This window comes from Bombus flavifrons, chromosome 11, assembly GCF_040668555.2.
Source record: "Bombus flavifrons isolate JBK064 chromosome 11, iyBomFlav1_principal, whole genome shotgun sequence".
NCBI classification, from domain to species: Eukaryota; Metazoa; Arthropoda; class Insecta; order Hymenoptera; family Apidae; genus Bombus; species Bombus flavifrons.
Window position 1 is genome coordinate 4,343,178 of NC_138452.1, and position 22,357 is coordinate 4,365,534.

At 40.0% G+C, this 22,357-nt stretch overlaps 1 long non-coding RNA gene across 2 annotated transcripts; it reads left to right on the top strand.

The window, feature by feature from the left end:
- Positions 1 to 2,073: 2,073 nt before the first annotated feature.
- On the top strand, positions 2,074 to 17,326 carry LOC138185024 (uncharacterized). Of its 2 annotated transcripts, XR_011174498.1 has the most exons (4): positions 2,074 to 2,265; positions 15,202 to 15,522; positions 15,606 to 15,701; positions 15,788 to 17,326. It is a non-coding gene; the product is annotated as an uncharacterized LOC138185024 (long non-coding RNA). The 2 variants fall into 2 exon arrangements; XR_011174497.1 differs by having other exon boundaries at positions 15,606 to 17,326.
- Positions 17,327 to 22,357: the final 5,031 nt, after the last annotated feature.

Here is a 22,357-nt window from a genome sequence, read left to right on the forward strand (position 1 = left end):
CATTCACTTAGGTCTTTTTGATACCGTCTAGTTTCACGTTAATTGATTCTATATAATTATCACGAATGCAATTCGTGTGTGCATGAGGTATTCGATTGTGGCGAGAAGATTACACGCTACGAAATATAATAATAAGGAAGTAGTACGTGTCTGTAATTAAACAAGAAAGTAAACGAGACATAATTAGGGAGTTACGATCCCATTGGGACCCGTGCCGGCTTCTTTTCATCAGCTGTTCCGAAACATCCGCACGCTTGAACCACAACGAAACCTTAACAACTCAGATGGGTTTTTTTAGAGTTGTAATCTCTCGTAAGTCGAACACAATCGAATCGGTAGGATTAAAACAATAAATTGTCCAGAATAAGCGAATATCCCTTTCACACCTAAACCTATTCACGTCAATCCATCGATCCAGCTAACCTAAACGTAACCTCTGTACGATAATTCCCTGGCAAAAGTCCTATTTACTTCCAAACCGAAGCAGAGCTTTCGAACTCGTCCATCGATATCAATGGGAGGAACCGAAGTATCGTGCACAGGCATAGAAACTAGGTACCACAGGTACTTGGAATGCCTTGCCTTACCATGCGATAGTCGAACATTGGGCCCCATGTGTGTCGCAGCCACGTAGTTGAGCCACGGGTACTTAAATTCTCAGGGAAGCAAGCAAGGAGAGAGAAACGGTGGAGCACGAGAGGACAGCAGTAGAGTGCCGTTACAAGAGAGCGGAGGAGGTGGAGGAGGACGAGCACCAAGAGACGGAGGACAAGGGGATGGCTGGGCGGAAGGGACAGGGAGGAATGGTACGAAGAGACACCCGCAATTTCGTGATTGCTTTTCAGACGACACTTTGTACACCCATGGACAGCACCAACCAACTCATTACGGTAATGACACGTGTGCATCAATTCGCATTAATATTCTAATGGACGTCAGGGAAGGGAGAGAGAGAGTGGTTCGACGCGCGAGAGAGCGGGCACAGAGACGTTCGAAAGGGTAGGGGAATAAAAGGGGCCGGTGGTGGGGAGAGAGACAGGGGCAGTAGTGGGGGAACGAGGAAGAGCACGGATGAAGTCGCGTGGGAGTCGAAGCATGTGGAGTGGGGGTAACCGTGAAGGGGAAGGGAAAAAGCCGTAGAAAGGAAGCAGCGAGATGAAGGGAGATGGTACGCTATCTTGCGCATAATGCCAATTAATTAATGGATACTGTGCCCGTGCCTCGGCTCGATATTATGTAACTGGTGCCTAGGACGGCTGTTATCGATTTACGGTTTCGTTGCCGAGGTGAACGTAAGTCTGCCGCCGCTGTACACGGACCGTGCTCGTTAGAAGTGTACGGAGAACGTCGCTCTGCCCGTCCAGACCATTCTCCCGTGGATCGTACGGATTCGTTTGAACTCTCTTCTTTCTTACCACACATGACCGGTTCCCAGTATTCAATTTTTGACAAAAAAAAGTTCACGAATATTTTCGTTAACTGTTCCGAGGACATTTTGTGGGCGGATAGGGAATTAGGTAAATTGATTCCAAGGTACATATTAGGTTAGGTCCAGAAATAACGAAATTGTTCCGAGAACTGAGTTTGGAATAATAGAATCCGTTGCGATAGGAGTTTGATAAAAACGATGTGTACACGCATGTATAACAGATTCGTTGCTATTGACGCATACGTTGGTAAACTCTCAATAATTAATAAAAACGCACCGATTCACTTTCGATTGAGATAAACATTTATTAGTCGAATTAAAGATAACTGTGGTGAAAAAGCTTTGCAAATCCTTGGTAATAACCCAATTAGTTATTGTAGGAATATATATGTATAAAAAAGCACATTACTCACACATGGAATAACTTAATTATTCCACTGTCTGGAATCGAAATTAAAGGCTATGAAAACACACGAAGACTTAATTAAAAAATAATATTTTCAAACGTTGACAGGCTAATAAGGAAGTTCAAGAGTAATCACCACTATGATGCTTCATTTTTATATCGCTTGGAAGAGAAATAAGGGTAAATCGAAAAGTAATTGTAAACAACACATGTATTGTAGCCAGTGTCGTTCAAAAGAGCCAGTAGAAAACGTTTAACCGCCGGATCGATAAGTCACGTAGGGGATGTAAATAATTTAGATGATATGGTCGTACATATGTAAGAAGAAGGTGAGCTCGATAAGACTGTACCCTGTTGACGACTGGAAGCTCAACAGCTGAATGCCGTTGTCAATAAAACACAATTCGTGACTGCGATGTTAACACGCGACGTAAGTAAATTGGCGATATGTACGACACAGATATGTACGTAAGAAAATGAACGATTAGGTTTCAATAAATTATCGATAGAAGAAGGACAATAAAATCTTTTTACATGATATTGTAGTACTTACTACATTGTGCATGATAAATTGTCATGCACAAATATTCAAAAGATATGAAAATAATTATACGCTTCTAGTAAATTTGTTACTTTGAACAAACGATCGGAATGATCGTAAAAATAGCAAACAAACGGACAATAATTGAGGTGAAAAGACAGGACGCGTAATAGAATCGGTTTCGTCCTCGTGGGTTGCAAGCGGAGAAGAAATATCTGGTTTATGCGTCACTTCCTTATAGTTCATCTATCTTCGTTCGTGGAAGATTAATAGTCGCTTGATAGATTATAAGCGAGTTATATTTAACAAACACAAGTACTTAGTCATTATCTGATGCTGTAATATTATCACGAATATGTAATATGTATCAGGAAAATTCCCTGGTACAACTGGAACTATCGTTGGAACATGATTATCCAAAATTATGATAATTAGAAGGCGTGAGTAATGAAAATTCCACGATGTCAGAGAAGTATAGTTAATACAAGAATAGTGATAAAATTCTAAAAGGAAAGCTGTTTTCAATACTAGAAGTTAATGTAAAAACAGCAAACATTAATATAATTGATAGAGTAGAATTTGAAATCGTTTGAACACGCTTTAGAAAATGTTTAGCCTCGTGTCTATGCGTTATAAATGTCACGAACGGAATGGATTGGTTTAACGGTTCGCAGGTACATACATATGTAGATGATCAAATTCTATCGAACGACAATCCTTACTTTAGTAAACATTCCTGTAAACAGGACAATCTATAGGCTGTTCCATACCACTTTGATAATTCAATTACTTGTTGTTCAATTATGTGAAATTATAGAGAAGAAGATTGTTGACTATGAGTAATTTAACGGTGCAAAATTGTATAAAATACACATAATATGAAAAGTATACGAAATAAAGCACTTAGAGTAAAGTAGCCATTACAATATTTAGAAAATTAAATCGAAAGTTTCTATTAAACTTCTATTTTCTTAAGAAGCTTATTAGGCATCCATTTTATAATATATACACATGTAAAATTTGCAAGAAATTAGTTAGTTCGTTATTGTGAGATTATGAAAACAATTTCGCTAAACAGATGTTGAGGATATAAGATTATTCCAACTTTACGACACGGACGGCACATCTGCTATTTTTGAGAAGTTGGAATTTTCCACATTGCACATTGTAAAGTTTAAAACTTAGATCACACCCACAACATAATTAGCATTTTTAAGTGCTCCGTTCAATAGCAAATGACGTGTCATAAACTTTGACCCCAGATTAGAACTCGGCAATAGACAACCGGATAAGATCGCTAAGGAGACATTACGAACCCTCGACCAGATACGCACGACACGCACCACTTGCTAAACGCCAACGACAGTTCGATAGCCAAATGACTGAACAGACATAGATTCCTACCTCGTAGAAAACGTACAATATGAGCACCAGACACTTCGAGAAGAAGACACTTACGTTTCATCTCTTACGTTTATACTAAATACTTCAAATAAACATACAAATCACACGCAAACTAGAACTCTTTAATCTCCCTCCACCTTGAGCGTTAATATCGTTCAAGGTTCGCGACCCCAACCGAACAGTTGCAATTTAACTGATCGCCACCTAGTTGAGAGGTCGCAATAACACAGTTTCAGGAAAAACACGTTTCAAGTTTTGCACTCAGCCCCAACTACGCAACTTTGTCATTTCATCTTTAGATATACAAATACAAGATCACATTTACAAGGCAAGATACAACGATAGAAAAGGATGTAATAAAAAAAAGGATCGATTTTTTTCACTGCGTCAAATGGAAATATACTAATCCTCTTTGAACGATATTCATGAAAATACCAATTCGCATAGACATCTTTAATCTATTTGTCACATTTATGAGAATAAAACCTCATCCCTATAATAAAGAAAAAAGAAAAAGTGGAAAAGAGCAGAGGAAGGGAAAACAAAGAATTCATAGTGTATCAAGTGAATAGATTGGACTAAACCAATACGGGTGCCGAACATTCGTTCGAAGTGGTTGAAGCAAAGTCAAGTGCATTCCCAAAGAATCGAAGAAGATCGTCGAGTTAGCTGGCTCGGATCCTCAATAAGAAGAGAGTCTCGGGAGTAAGATTAATGCGCGTTGTTGGACCGAGGCAGTCCATCAGTCGCTAATGCAACGGGAATCTCGTTCGAATGTTAACAAAGTTAACGCGCGGCGGCCGCAGTCTCACGCAAAACGCACGTCATCGGCCGTAATGACCGATTACGCAGGACGAGTGTCATCGTCATGGCTTGCCAGCGTGACGATGGCGTTGCAACGTTACGCCTAAACCGCGCGCGCGGATCGTTATTGAATTATGCACGATGCCCGTAATCGAATGATCATTATTAACGGTTAACGAGCCGCGTACGAAAGCGGAGGTGGTTTATTCTCTCACTGCAACAAGCGGGAAAAGAATCATTTTCGTCCGTTGTTATCATTCGTGATTAACGATTACAGTATTTGATCGATGAAATTTTTTTTTATGAAGTTCGAATTATACGCTTCCGTTTAAAGAGCATAGGATATTGCGTGAATTTTTTTATGAAGCATTGGAAATGGTGTTTAATGAAAGTTTGATATTTGAGGTAGACTATCAACTTTAAATTGCACGCGCGTTTTAATAAAATTGTTGATGCTATATAGAAATTTGTATACAGAGGTTATATTTATGTGTGAATAGACATCTTTTTGCTTTGTCTTAGAATTCTATTGGTAGAAGCGTTTTGAAACGATCAGAACGTGTTCCATCAAATTTCGATATTGCCGGAAAATCCGTAGCGGCGACACGCGAAATTTACGTCCTCCTGTAGAGTTTGTAATGCGAGTTACGTTGTTGCTGTTACGAAATCGATTCAGATGGGCGGAATGTTGTTAACGCGTTTTAGCTTTCAATTTTGAACGCGACATTTGGTGTCTATTGTGGAATAGTCGGGCGCAAGTACGAAACAGGGAGAGAACGAGACCGCATCCGATCGATTCTTTTGATACTCCTACTGTCAAATTTATTGTACGTAATATATTTGACCGTGTACCGAATGGTGACGATGAAAATCGACAACATTTTTTCTTTCATAAATCTTCGAATTTTTTAATAAAACCTTAATCGAACGTCCTTCGTGTATCTTGAGAAAGATATTCTATCTTTTAAAGAAACGAACGAAATATTCTTCGGTTAATTGGATCTTCTAACTCTTCTATTATGTTTGCAAGAGCTTATGACATTTCTGCAACAGCTATGATTTCGTATCGTTTTAATACATCTAGTAATTTTGTACGTGTATTCTAAAATATGTAGAAAATATATAGAAATGAAGCAAACTGAAAAACATAATTTCAATAAAATTTAAAAAGATACCTAATCTAAGCTAAAGTATGTATATGAAAGGTGCGTTAATCAAAAGACGATTTCGAACTATCTGTCGTACAGACCCGAATTCAATAGTGTCTTGAGTGTTTTAAAATAAACACTAAATCGCGCACCGTGTTTTATCTGCAGCCTACGCAATGCAAATATCTTCGAAATTCGAATGGCGAAGAACCAGGCATTTAGTAAAGGAGCACTGTGCTTTTTTATTCGCCTTTGAAAACGTCGCGCTCTTCACGATTCATTTTACTTCGATGATTCTCGATCCTTATGCAGTTCGTTCAGTTGCTGCACATGGTTGACTCATCGTTATTATGAAAAAATAAAGAAAGCATTTCGAAGCTTGAGAGCCGATCCCTCGAGACGCGGCCACTTGACTTCGTGGACGGTGGTCGGCGGGAAATGAAAACACCAGGAGATAGAATACCAGAAGTCAAACGATATTCAAGAATTCGAAGATGAAAGTTTACAAACTCCAAGATTTCTCGCAAAATTTCCACAGAATTTCGATTATCAAAATATTAATTAACAGAACGATCGATTATTGAAACATTTAGCAAATATTTGCAGATGATATTTCCTAAAAAAGATTGAATAACAGAAGGATAAAAACTGGAAGAGATTATTAAAATTTTAAGGATTTAAATGAAATTATTAAAACTTATCTGATTATTTGAAAAGTTCAGTTATACGAGCAGTGTGTGTCACGATTATTTCGTTATTTCGGATAATACATTTGTCTAATATCATATCACAGAAAAGTTGAAGAGACAGAGTATTGATAACTGAACAAAAATTTGCTATAAGAAAGTAGTTTCTATAAAACATGAAAATTCTTCAGGAGAATTTATTACAAAAGGTAACCTTTGTAATATCGTGAAACATTCCACCGTCGAGCTCTAAATACCACAGAACCACGGCAATCATTTACACTCATCAATTACCATCCTGCATTCTCTACACTTTCTCCATAGCCAGAGCGTTTGTATTCTTCCAACAATACGCTGACGGCCGTCCATGTTCGCCAATAACTTTCCCACAAGTCGATTGCCAATTAACCCCGTCTAAAGTTCAAATCAATTTCGTTACCACGTCGTAAAGCAAAATTTTAATTGTACAAATAACATCAAACTCGTATTCACGAATCATTACATGGTCATTGTGTATCATATATTACGTTTTATATAAAGTTTCCAGCTTCAAGTTGAGACATAGTTAAGTGTACAAGTATCGTGCAAATATTTAAGTCTCTGGAAAAATTGATTTCTGCGTTCCCAACTTTAAAGTGAAATCATTACAAAACTGACGAGTGATAATTGCACCTGCCAAGTACATCGAATATCAAATGTACGTCAAACTTTTTAAAATAATTTCTAAGCCCACTTTCCAAAAAGAAAAAGAAAGAAGAAGAAGAAAAACGAGCTACATTGATTCGATCTTGAACGATAACAGTATCAGTTTCACTAACCCGCTCAGCTCCATCCCGACTAAACCAAATTCCAAATTCCAAATTCCCCGCTATACCAAGTTAAACACTTAACCATAACTTCGTTGGATTCCCAATTAAGCTCGCGTAACGTCTAAATCAATGTCTTGCTTGTTAAATTCCAATCTCGATCATCAATTTGCAATCTCGGACAGAATCAAGAAGTCATCCCTTCACCAGCACATACTTCAACAGCCCGAGGAAACCGCGAGTGTAAATTTTCCGCGTGCACGACGGACGTCTTTATTTTTTCTTTCCAGATTTGGAGGCCAGACGCGCATATAACGGTCACAGGCCTTCCCTCGCCCCGTTAGATTTCTATCGAAGCGGCTACGGTGTTCTCAGGCGATCCTCTCTCGCGCTTAATCTCGCCGCGGGATCTCCTTGGGAGATGTCTTAAGAGCACGGAATCAATTACCGCGACTTTCACCGCGTGGGCGCGCCGCATCTGGCGTGTCCGGCTCTCCCACGTGCTATCGTGTGCGTGGCCGTCAGTGTACTCGCACGAGGCTATCGTATCGACGCGGAATTAACCATGGCTACGATGTCAGTCAACGAGAGTTAATATCGATGATATAGAAGGTACAGATTTTATCGGTGAAATCTTGTGAAACAGAGTACGTAGTTCGATCGGGGCGTGTCAGGTTCACCATTACACTTCGCACAGTTGAAAAATAACGTGGCCTTGATTGGTCATAATTAGGTCGCGAGTTAAACATTTAGATCATATAGCGGAGAATTGGGAATTCTCTTTAGTTGGAATAAGGTTGGAGGAGTGAGTGAAACCGATTTTATGTTAATTTCGTTAAAGTAATTGTTCAAGGTGTCAGCATTAGAGCAACTGTGCTATCGTTTCGATATTTATTGACGTTGAAAAGTGGCACTCGTAGGATGTTTATTGTTCCATTTAAATAGCTTTCATTTCCATATAATTAAGATAAACGCAGTAAATAACTGAATTTAAATACTTACTGGTGTTAAGACATAGAATGTTCCTGGGTTGTTACGTTACTGTAGGTTGACGTCTATAATTGATTGATGGCAATGCTAGGAACAAGATACCCGTAGGCCACAAGGCTTTCATAATAGCTGATTCGGCAATTAATAGATTGAAGAAGGCGATTAATGGACTAAAGAACGTAATTAATCGTCGAATTATGAAAACTTCTTCCATTCGATATCGAGTATCGTATAACACTGTCAATAGCACAATACTTATCCTTTCTCGAGTCGTCGAAGAAGGCCTTTGCGTCTCTATTTCGAATAAATTACGATCAACAGTGCGTATGGAACGTGTGGATAGTATTGCTTGCAAGTTAATAAGAAACTTATATTTACGGCATCTAACTGCGTTACATGGCGATCATTAATTATAAATTTGATACGCGAAGCGTCGAGATTGCGAAAGAAAAATTTCTTACCAATGTTGAAACTGCGAAACCGGTCTCAAGTAGCTGCACGTCCAATTCCAAAAAGCTAATTGCGTCTCTCAACAAACATTCTATCATACACGGCATATACGTACATATACCTATTAAGCTCTTTACACGAGCGTTCAGCATATCCACTTAGAATACACCTACATACACGGACAAATATTTACCAAAGCAATCGAAATATTTCTTTACCATTTAGCGAAATTAAATTCGTTCGATGTACGCGACAGCAGTTCGACGATACGGCTTCGTTTACGAGGTTCGTAAAAATGTTTCACGATTCATCCTGGACGAAAGCACACCACCAACGAGATGGAATTTCACGTGCCTCATTCTGCTCAATTCTTACCCAGACTCGCTCCATAAAAACGTTCGTCCGCTAAACGTATTTACGTTGTCACGACACACTTTAACACGAATCACCGCATTCTTTCTCTATTGTTTATTATCAGTCACTTACGATACCGTTCTTAGTGCGAATTTTAGCGAAAAATCGAAGATGAATTGAATTAGATATTCCAAGAATCTGTGTTATAAAATATGCAATAATCGTAAGGATGTTAAAATTAATCGGTACAGTGATCGCAAGATACGAAAATCTTAATCGCATCTCCGATTGTACTTTATCAAACAGGTCTTTCTTCAAGTTCGTTCATATTACAAAAGACGTTTGCTTATTACACGGTGTACTGTCATCCGAAAAAATGCGATTTATAATCGAACGGAATTTCATCGAGTAGCATCGATGAAAGCCCGTTATTTCCGTAGCTAGTATGAAGAGAGGAGGCACGAAATCGTACGGTTTGCCGATCGAAGTCGTTAAACGTATCGAAAACCGAATTTAATCTGCCGGAAAATAGACGGTGGAAATTTGTTCCGAATGTCATTTGATACGTATTATGTCAGTGAGAGAAGGAAGGAATACCGACGAATATTTGCACGAAACTATAACACGGCCTCTCTCTATTTCTATCCAATTCGTGCGGCAGACTTTATTTTGGCCAAAGCATCGCGGTCGTTGTTTGTTGTTCACCACCGTCCACCCCGTTTTTCCACTTCTCTGTACAGTTTCCAACTCAAATATTTCTTAAATTCTGGCTACGAGAAAAAATTATATCAATAATTGATATAAATCTACTTGGCTCTGTAAAAATGGCTATGTAAAATATCCCTATAAACGTTGAAATTATAGTTTTCTCTTTATATAAAACAATACAGTGATTTTATAAATATTGTAAGATAAAATTTAATTCGCGGAATTTGGATAGATACTTTTCATCGCTACCCAATCCATTTACTCTCTTATCATATCATAGCAGTGAAATCGAGAACAATGGTGGAAAAATACCGATTTCAAGTGTCATTCCATGCACGCACGGTGCACGATGAAAATTCCCCTCGTGCACGGTCGCGAATCGAAACTTCAACCGGCAAGATTCATTCCAGACAATCAGACAGCTCGAAGGAAACGCAATTACTGGTCTTAAACGAACCAATTAACGCGGGTCCGCGTTATCGAAGCGCACTGTTTCACCCTGCGAAATGGTCCAACTGCGCATACACATATACATATATCTGCAACACACACACACACATATATATATATATATCTAGATCAAAGATTCGCATAAACTACCTTCTGTAACAATAGTTAGATACACGCCAACAATAAGATTATCTTATGGAGTCGTCGGATATAGTGTGTTATCTCGGTGGAAACTGTATGGACCGGAGAGACGAGACACGATAAAGCTATTCCAACGGCTCACGAAATCCGAGGGTGACCGCAACAGGTTCAATAGCGCCACGTATCCCTTTAATGCACAATTGAAATTTGCACTAACGTTCCAGCTATGTGGCAACAAAATTGCACCGATACCGATCACAAGTCGAGAAATGATCTTTAAACGAACGACCATCGAACGTGGACAAGATGCTTGGCCACGCGAAATGAACGTACCCTAATTTAGATGATAGCCGTTTTGAACGTGGATCGCGCGATGATGGTATACAGTCGACTGTGAATAACGTAATTAAATCGAAGATCGATGGTATCAATTAGAACTAGAGAGAGTTTTCCTTATTCATAGCAAATTTAATTTGGAAATTTGAAAAAATAAAACATAGGTTATCACAACGATATTTGTACTATCCGCGAGGACATAAAATGTTTTTCACCAGCGAAAATATTTTTTTCCGCCCTGAAGCTTTGAAAATTTCGCAGTAACAACCTCGTGTAACGTGGACCAGTACCTATTCACAGGTCCCTTTACAAAGGACCAAAATCTAATTATTTCGAGCAATTCACTCGGTCCACGAAGTCGAAATCAAATCACTGGAAAACAATCGAATCACGCAAAAAAGCGATCGAAACAAAAAAAAAAAAAAGGGAAAAAAATTACCGGCCATTGTACTCGACTTTTTCCGTTCGATTCTTCGCGAGCAAGTTATTTTCCGCAGTGACCGTTTAATGGCTCTGATTCGATCGGAAGATTACGTCATGTCAATGTCAGTGGAGGTATCTTGTGATTGTGTTCTGCTGATAATTCTAGCCGTTGACTGGCCGCTGGCCAATCCAATATTTGTAAATCTAAATGCGGATGCGCTTAGAACTCGATTCCACAGGTATAAGCACCTTGTCGTTTGCTTGGAACGATGCCGCGTTTCCAAAAATACACCTGTCTCAGAGGAACAATCCACCTTTAACTAATACGTCTTGAAACCAACGAATCGATACTCCTTTTTCAAAGCAGTCGCGTACACATGATCGATCAATCAACTTCGATGTGTTAAATTTACTTTGTAAAATTCGACGAGGTACTTCGTTCCGATAAACCGAGTTGAAATGAGAGTAAAAAGAATTAATTTACAACGATGTAAAGTATAATAGCGTTTGAAAGCAGGAGATTGATTTGCAAAATCAGAACGGAGGCGTAATTTTGCATAAATTAATCTTTGTGCATTATGAAATAAAATTTTATAAAGTAAATGCTACGCGTGTAGTTTTCGTTCGTTAATAAAATAGCTGTCGATAGAAAATGAACGCATGAATCAATCTGATGTTTTCGAATGAAGCAATTACATAGCCTGCTCGTTGATAATTGATCAAGAAGGGTTATGTATTTGGAATATAACGTGCAATTACAGGTTACAACGTCTTTTGATTACAGATTAATCGATCTGCGCTTCTTTCGTTCTCTCGCCATTTTTATCCTCTCCTAACGCTCTAAACGTGGTGCATCGTTATCAGAACCTATCATTATCATGATGAGCCTGTTTTCCGTTCAACTATGTTATGTGGATGATTGCGTAATCGTTAAAATATTCTGTCACTTACGTCATCGACTCGAGTGTTCGTGCAATCACTATCGATTATGCTGTTTAACTACTGTGAGATCAACACCGCTGATATCCCTTCAGAAATGCACAATAGTTACAGTACTTGTAACTATTTAATATTTCCTATCTCTCAAACGAACATTTATTATTTTAATAGAAATTCAGGATAAATAGGCCACTGTAATTAGAATTCTGCTCTCTCGAACTACGTTTATGGGTATAAAACCTTGATTAGCGAATTCAAGTATCTAAAAGTGAATTCGTATGGATGGGAAGTCATAAACGACCGAAAGAATCCGTGAATTCCTATCATAGCAACAATTTGTCCTATCATAAGAACAAACGGGAACAAATTATAAATTAAATCTTCAAGTCTTCTGTGATCAATGTTCAACCCAATAACGTGCAAATAATGTTCAACTACTATCTCGTATAGGTTTAACGATTAAACATCCTGATGGAAGAAATGGTCCAAGTAATACAACATTGACCTAAAGACAGTCGGTTGAACTTCGTCTCTAAGACTTGAAGATTCAATTTATAATTTGTTTCCATTTGTTCTTATTGTAGTATCGTGGACGAGGGTCCTAGGGGGGTGTCGTGCGAATTGTAAACGAGCGGTTGCTGAGCGTGTGCATGATGGGGCTTAAACAAAAGATATCAGACAAAAGACAAAGGGTTGCTAAGAGACATAAACGAATTAACAGCAGAATGAGTTGAGAAGCCAGAGAGTGCGGATTGCGTTGTCGAGATAGCGTGTTAGCGTTGTTGAGAGAGAGTTGAATCTGTGTTGACGAGAGTTGTTAATTAATTATAATACGTTGTTACGATTAGTTCATGTTAAATAACCATTGTTTTCTGTATAATCGGTTTATTATTAATTATTATTATATTTAAGATACTACATTATGAAAGGACAAATTGTTCCTATGATAGGAATTCACTGATTCTTTTGGTCGTTTATGACTTTCCATCTATACGAATTCACTTTTAGATACTGCAATTCGCTAATCAAGATTTTATACCGATAAACGTAGTTCGAGTGAGCAGAATTCTACTTAGCGAAAGATCTTCGAGTCGAAAAACGTGGAAGCTGTCCCGATCGGCCGTGTTGTGGTCGAAGAACGATCGGGACCGATTAACAGCGTCCGTTATCGTTCGACAGAAGATCGTTGTCGAGGGCGTCAAGGTCGATATATCGAGCGACGGAGCCACTTTACGGGCCGGTATGCGCAGGTATTTCGGCACTTCCGACAGAGTCGTTTGTCAGCATTAGAGAGAGAGACGGAGCCGGTCGATCGGAATAAGCCAATTTTCCGAGCGATTTCTTATCGACCGCGCTGATCGTCCCCCATGATCCTGTCGCTTTAGCTACTCACGAGACTCTCGTCACGTGTCGTCTCAGTGTCGAGCACGTTTTATCGGTGGTCGTTAAACGATCACCGCGCGACTCTTGTGCCCCTTCTTCCGTCTCTGTATACGGCGTTCTCGATTTCTTGCTGCTTCACTCAAGCTATTTCCGAACTATTTCTGAACGAAGGTTGAACGTTTTTAACGTGTGTTAAACGTTACGCAAGATGTTGCGCTTGTTTACTTGTAAACACTCGTGAAGATAAAGAAGACGAAAGAGATTTGAGGAGTAATGGTATCTTATACACAGTAAACGTGTTAAGTGCGGACTATATTTAGATATTAACGACGCGATTAGGAAGATCGATGTCGAACTAAAGAGTCCCTAGACCAGTATATGTCTGTTACAACCCTCTTGCACGATTGAACCAATATCGCTAGCGAATTTTTACAAATCGTAAGTTGAAAGTCATCGATGTGTATCAGTAAATTACAAGTCTGTTAACGAAGCAAACGAAATTTAATAAATTACAAGTTATCTGGTTTCGAATATAAAATTTGTAAAATTATAAAAAGTGTGTAACCTACGATTTGTAACTTGTTCATTGACTGATATTATTTCTACTACTTCGCTTTCTACGCTACTCTCTGAATTAGAATATTAGACTTGAACCTTTCCAATAATCGATACGATAGGCTAACTCTTTTTACTTTCGAAGAAACCATTTTCACAATGGTTTGGAAAATGCCTCTATCGTTTAAGCTTCTAAATGTCGCGGTTAGTTTCGAGGGTGTCGTTGGCTTGGAAGATACGAGAGATTTAATTAAGTTTGATCGAGGTGGCTGGTGCTGAAACGGAACGGGGCAGCGCGGCGTGCCGCGTTCCCATCCGGGCCAGGATCCCACGATTTCTACAAGAAGTTTCAATATATCGGCTGAGATGATAAGGCTTTAGTGGGCTGTAAATCATCTCGTATCTAAGTGACCGAAGCGAGGGATTCTCAAGGAGGAATGGCCGGTTGTTCCGGCTTGGTAGAGGGCATTAATGAATTTCCATAATGGCGCGATAACAGTGTACACAGTGGGCCATTAATACGCACTCGCGAGATCTTTACGGGCGTTTTACGCTTCTCGTAAACCTCGCTCGCGCGCAATTTGTCCCTCTTGCCTCTTTCTTCGCGAACCAAGCTGCTCGACCTACCACCAATTTCTTCCATAGATTCTCTTCTTGACCATTTTCTACTCCATCATTTGTCACTATGACGAGATTTTACGCTTGTGTTTCGTAACGAAAAGGTATGATATTGATACGTAACAAGGCGGAAAGCAGAATATTATAACTCACGAGTCGTTTCGTCTGCAACAATAAGAATAACGAACATGATTGCTTGACTCAAATCGTTCGTCTTTTAATTGTTTTGGGCAGATGTAGTATTTCATGTACGTATTTTTGGAATTATTCGAATTATTATATCTATTACGAAACGTATAATCCATTCGTGAATAAGCGATGCGTAAGTGTATAAACACTTTAGCTTATAATACTTTCTCTTCTCTGATCGAAAGCCACGAGAAATATGTTTTCACCTAAAAGCATTAAAGTACAACAAATACCGGTGCATAGCATGCTTCGTTATGTATATTTGCGGTACTAAAGCTGTGACTATATTGTCAAAGACTTGAGAGGAAAAATGTTGTACAAATAATACAACTTCATTATCGAATTCGAAAATTCATTTGAAATTTGCAAGCCATTTACAACCGCATCTGCTTATATGATATTATGAATATTTGAATATTTGAAAGAAGAATTTTTTTACAGAGAAGAAATCAGCGTTCACGACGTAAGCAGTTAAGAGCATAGAGTCCCAAGGAATCGGATTACGAGAAGGCAAGGGAGAAATGGGACTTCCACTTCGTTGCCCGTGAATAGTTCCAAAGACGAGGGCCTGAGAGTCTCTTCTGAGACTCGATGAAAAAACAACAAAGCCTCTGCAGCTCACAATACTCAGCCTCGGGCCCCGTTTCTCTATTTGCGTTTACAATAAGGAACAGAGGATCCACGGAACTCGCTCTCATGCGAGGGTGACCACAACGAACTCGACATTCCCCGATCCTATGAAAATTTATTCTCATTTTGTTTGTAAATTTCATTAGTGATCTGCTATTTCTTCCAAAATTTAATGAAATATCTCTTTTAAAATATGATTTTTATTTCGTTTGCAGAACAAATCAGTCACTTCAAATACTTTATTCTCAGACGTGGTATGTCGCAACACATTTGCCTGAGTGAAGAAAAGGACTTTACAAAATTTAATAAGTGTAATTTATAATGGTCAACATGATCCAACCATAGATAGCATCACTGAATGTCATAACGTTAAAAATCGTTTTCCTCCAATTTCCAGTAGTGGAACATGCTGTATCATCGATGACTCATGCCAGTGACCCAACTTGTCCAGGTTCAATCCTTTTTAAATTATCATAAATAATTCGATTCCTATTGGTACTAGATGCACCATAACAGTATAGAGTCCAGAAGATTCGAGCCAATAGCAACCCACGTTTATCCTAGTGTGGACTTACGTAACTGACACAAAGCGGAGAAACTTTTTCTTTAAATCAATTTGAACGCGGCAGGCTCATCGTAAAACCCACGCGCGACCAGTTCGATGGTTTCCCTTCCTCTTAGTCGTTCTAATTGAGACCAGCAGCAGGTAACGATAGGAGAAGAAGCCGGGGGAAGCAAGAATGAAGAGGTAAACGGGACGAAAATGGGCAAACAAGAAGCGCCTCCCTGCGTGTTTTCGTTCGACGCTCATTGCCAGCAATGACTAGCAGATATAGAACGTTCCCGATAGACCTGTCTAGGGAGGATAGTCACGGGACAAACGAGTGCCACGGATACGACGAACAATCATTATTACGACGTCGTGCACGATGACGACGGAGAACAGCCGGGTCTTAGTGTCCACTTCTGTTGGACAGATAAGCATGAGAGATCATGATCTTGTTCGTCGAACTTGCAATGCGTTCTTTCAAATTGAAATCGATACGTAAAATATATTTCAAGCTGGTAATAACCAGACGTAGGAATCGCGGATTAAGCTTTAATCATTTCAAAACGAACCACATAAATTGTTTGCAGTTTGATCGATTGATCTATCTATTAATCTCAGTAGATTCAAATATTAAGCACTTTTTTAAAATAAGAAACCTCAAGATAATCATTGAAATCGCACAGTCCATTAAAATGAACTTTACGCTCGAAGATAACGAAGCCACGCGATAAATCAAACTTTACGGAGTAATTTATAATAAATCTGTCTACTTGCATCAGTGAGCAGAAAAGCTTTACAACGTGCCATCGTATTTTATCATATTTCCGTTTGGTTCAGGGGATGGACGCAAAGACCAAAAGACAAAACTTCGGAAACAACGCTCATTTCCAAAAAGGCAGACGTCAGTGAAATTCCGCCAGGGGATCGTTTGCTCTCATTTAACGCGGCGTCGATGTTTTCCGCGGCCGGGAGGCCGACTGCGCGTAAATAGTCATATCTAACATTTATCAGGTGACACGGTCGTTCTAGCCTCGTCAAGATCCATTTGCGGGCCAGGATGCACGGGAGCATTACCGTGTCGTGATGTCAAATACTAACGGCGGAGAAGCGAGTGGTGTCATTACCGGACCTCATAGCCGGCCATCGCATCTCACTACTCCATCCCTTTCCTTCGACCAACCCCGTGGTCGTATTTCTCCGTTGCGGAACACAGAACAGCGTACACCGACGCAAACAGGTTGATAGATCTTGATGGAGCACCAAGGCCCCTTGGCCATAGATTCTATGCTAAATACTGGCGTCGCAATTAGACGTATAATTCAATTATGCTGGAAATAAATGCGGGGATGGCTTCGAATGGGACGTAAACGCGATTTGAATATAGTCCATGACGATGGACAAGATCGGATCTTTTTTTTCAATTTACAAATGTATTTGTGGTATGATCACGGAGAAATGATCACAGATAAAGTCAGGGATTTTTAAAAAAATTTATATAGGTTTATGAAAGAATTATAGATAACTAAAATTTTTTTAATTTTATATACTCGTAGATCTGTGATAGAGCTGGTTTTTTTCAGGACAGTTTGTAAAGAAGACACGAAGCATTAAACTTTGAGACCAGTTTCACGGAAAATAAATACGTGTATTATTTAGTTAATTAGTTACAACGTTGTATACGAACAAGATTGAATTGTTATTTTTCCGTTTATATAATATATGGAGGAAAGCAGGACGTGAATGGTTTTTATGTATTCATGGAATTTTACGGTATTCTTATTTTCAAATATGAATGAACGAAAACTTACCGTCGAGGCTCAGCCAATACGACACTCGCGAATTCCTAGATCCCTTATTGCCCAGACATCTAAGTCACATGCAGCAGTCGAAAAATTCGTTCGTACTTGCATATGGGGGATAAGAAAGGTAGTTTCAGGACCTAAAGAGAATAGAACATAACCTTATGAAGACACGCTTTACAACACTACTTCATAATACTATTAAAAATTACAAATGGCATTCTAACGATTCTTCCTCGGCGTTTCTATTTAATCGAAAATCAATAGTTTCACGATTTCGAATAATCCCGCAACTATTCCATCCCACCAAAAAAATCCCATCTTAACGCTATCACGTCCGCAAAACACATATTCCCAACCGGGTATTAATTCACGCAACGAGGGTACATCTCTCTCTAGGTAATACTTACATACATACATACATACATACATACATACATACATAAGAGCGTGGCTACGAGAATCGTGATTGGCGTTGGCGCGAGGATGGCTTAGAAACGAGGCTAAGGGGAGAACGAGAAAGAGGATGACGGGTAGAAGCCAGAAAAAGGAAGCGTAGGAAACGTGAAGGAAGAGAGAGAACGAGAGCGAAAAGAAAGGGATAAAAAAGAAGGAAACGAAAGTGTTTGGGAAAGAGGATGAGAAGGTGAAGAAGAAGAAGGAGGAGGAGGAGAGCTGGCATCGGGAGTAGGGGCTAAGACGTTGTCCTGCCAACAGGTGGTAGCAACCTCACACTACCAGCGCTGCTGCTTCAGTACGGCAGCTCAACCCCTTTTTCACCCTCCGTGGCAGCAACCACGACGATAACCCGCGGCGACACCCGATAAAACGGGCCGTAGAGAGGGTTGGAGGTCTTCTACGATGTCGGGATAAGTGGGTCGTGGTCGGGGAACGGAAAAGAAAAACACCGGAGGGATTATCGGCCGTGGATACACCACCACCCTCTCTCTCCTCGGCTCTTTCGCCCACGCTAAGCCACGGCGCCCCTTTAACGAAAGAAACTTGCTCTTTGCCGGCAGCAGCACGTGCACTTGCTACGAGACGACGCGATGCTCTGCTTACGATTCTCGGTCAGGACTCGCCCCCCCTTCCGCGCCCTCTCTCACTCACTGTATCTCTTCCTATGTCGACGGCATGCTTCCACGACCGGGACGCTCGAGTGGCCTGTATTTTGCGACACGAAGATTTTGCGGTCTCTCGGGGAAAGGACAACCCCCTCTATGTTTCTGCTTGTCTCGCCCATCCTGTTGGCCCGTGGCGTGCAGTCACGTCGCAACGCTCGGCCAAGGGGAATTACCAGTGCGGAGGCTCGACGAGCTGGAAACACTAGCGTCGCGATCATTCTTTCAACGGGCCAGCTGATTTTCCGACTTTTGTGACTTTTGTACTCTTCGATTAGAACGATTTTTATGTTTTATGTAGTTTTGTTTCTAGATTGAAGATGTTTAACCCTTTCACTATGAGTTAAAATGACGATATGACGTGTAACAGTGACACGGTCCTTATTACATGGTTGATATACTTCTTGTACGATAGATTTTAAAAAACAGTTGCCCACGTAACGATCGTAAATCTTATGTTTACATTTTTCGATGTGCTCGTATGATGTGCGCACTTCGATAGACCAGTTCTAGCATTGATTTTACTGTTGATAGTAAAAGATTAATTGTATTTTGGAGGAGATAATTTAGATTGATTTAATAGAACGATCTTACTGGAAGAAACAATACGAAGAAGATAGAAATTTACAATGTATATTTTTTTTTTTTTTTTTTTGTAAAAGAAGATGTGGAGATATTGTGGATAGATTCGATAATCTTATCCCTGCGACCATCGAGTTTCTCCGCGTCGCTGTAATTTTAACGAAGACACCATTAAGGCGATAGGGGAAAGACGAGCCAATGTAAAAGATTCGGACGCCTCAAAGGAAAATCTTAACGAGCAGGAACAATGAACCCATGTGAATTATTACTCGGCACAAAGCGACCGTGTTTTCGTCGTTTAATAAAACGCGGAATGAATTAAACGAAAGGCCTTCCTTTTCCCTTCCTACCCTTCGTTTTTTAATAACGAGACTCCCGGTGCCCTTTGTTTCTTTCAAGGTGCTTCCTCTGTATCGTTATTCAACCAATTATCTGATATCGATAACGAGACCACTTTAAACATCCTGAATCTCGATTATCGATCGGTATTGTCGATCGGTACCATTTATTGGCAAGCATTATACGTTTTAGGTAATTAAACAAGATATTTTCAAATTCAGAAGTATACTTAACCTTTCTACAATTAACGATACTAAAAGGATTATTACTTGTAAAAGTTGAGATACGCGACTAAATTTCAGTTCTCAAAATCTAGACTTTTATATCAGAATTGTTTCAGTCGGCCATGTGTTATTCAACAACACTCTATAGCAATTCATATTCATCGATGATAAGTTAGAAATTTACTTTTCCCTCCAATAAATTTACGATCTTCAGAACATTAAGTTCAACGTGAAGCAAAAACGATCGAGAGAGACACATAGAGAAATAAAAGGGGAAAAAAACACACACACAAGACGTAATCATGCTTGAAAACACGATCGTGAACAACTGAACCAACAAAATCCGCATTGAGAACAGGGCTACCTTTCAGATCGCGAAACTAAACAACGTGAACGATAGATTCGATTTGTTCGACCGAACGTTTTCCATTCTACGGCCTGCCCCCCGTCCGCCTTTTTTAAGGGAGGACAAAGGCCCGTTTGTTGGGCCCCCGGGCTCACAAAGGGTTCCATTGCAGCTATGCGGCCGCATGAAACGAGGTCTGTAAGACCTTCCCGCTCCCACCTTCTTTCTTCGAACGCCACGATTCTCTCGGTAATAAGAATTTGCTACATTGATGTTCGCTAAAAGCGCCGGTTATTGTACCTGGCAACACTGTTATCCTCAACACCGTAAAATCGCGAGAAATTGTATCGTACACGTGAACGAACGAATCCTTCACGCGATTTTCTGCATTGTGGTGGCTGAGTGTTTCTCTGGTTTAAATAGATCGAGAATACAAAGTTGGGAAATTTTATTTGGTGAACGGTTTTAGGAATTTCCGACGATTATAGTATAAGACTCGTGGTAAAGAAAAAAAGGAAATGAAATATACATCAAAAGATATTTAGTACAAGGGAAGAAAAAGCTCGTGTTTGGACTTTATTTACAAATTTAAATTACCAAAAATGCAGCGCTGTAAATTTACAAAATTTTGCCAACTTCGTTATCAATCAAAACTAAGCTAAGTTTGTTATTTCGATCATTCTGAGTATTCCAGTATTAAACAATAAATTAGATAATCTTGAAACTCATGAATTTGTCAATTCAATTATTTCGATGATTCAATCGTCAAATACCAGATTGTATAATCAGAAAATGAAACTTTCTATTTGGGAATGTATTATTTCGATCGCCTTTGTAATACTAATATTAAGGAATGAACTGGACAATTACAAGACGAAGAATGATTCCGGGAATTCGCGTGAAGATCTCTAAGCCTCAGAAGATTCCCCAAACAATGGATAAACACGAAAGTAAAGGATTCGAAAGAAAGAAAAAAAAAAGATAGTCCCACGAGATCAGATCGAATCGAATTGCCACGAATTTACCGTTCGGAGAATTCGGTGTAGTAAGACGATAAAACTCGCCGGTGGATTTCGAGCAAACAAGGATTCTCGCTTTTCTCAGGCGTTTTACGTGCGTGGAATGACGCGAGGTGTGTGCGCGCGAGCGTGAGCGCCACTCGGTTCCCGGGTCGAGTTCAAGGGTTTTGAGGTGAAAACGGGACCGTGATTCCAGGCACAAACTGGATCGACGGGTTCCTGACTTGACGAAGCCCTCGACCTACGACCTCTGACTCGTGGAAGAGGTCGAGATGAAGTTGCAGGATCGTATATCGTTGGTTCACTTGCAGTAGACCAGCTTTTCCCCCTCATCCTTGCCCGCCTACCCTTGCCTTTCTTTCTCACTCTAACTTCTACCTCTCTCTTACTCTTTCTCTGTATGCTTATCGATCCTCGTGAGCCAGTTTATGCGGAAAGACCACGCCAATTTCGAGAATCCGTTCGACTTATCCGCAGCAAATACACGCAGACGATGAAACCTTGGTATGAGGAGTTGTTTCCTCAAGAAACATCATTGCCATTGCCACTGGTTCTGACCTAGAGACAGAGAAGAGAGTCGGCGATCGGTGAATCAACGGCATAGCAGCTTCTTTCTCACTGTTGCATCGTAACGAGAGCAAAGGCAAGGAAGTTGAAATCCACGGGGACTTGAGCGATCTGTTTCTGCCGGGTAGCCGCGAAACAAGAACTGGAAAAGATTAAGAGGACGATGAAGTTCTATGCGGGCGGCTGGGACAGTAGAACGAACGGGGACGGAGAATGGATCGATGAGTCGCGGGGAAAAACGACCAGCAGACCAGGGAATCAATAATCGAAGTTAAAACATAAGCTCCGTTCCTGCTGACTTCTTCCGGGCACCGTGAAGCGCGACGGCAACTTCCACGTGTTTCTATTGTCGTCTGCCGTGGAGAGAGAACGGGCTGACGGCAAGTGGAAGAGCGAAAGAATAGCCGGAAAAGAAAAAAG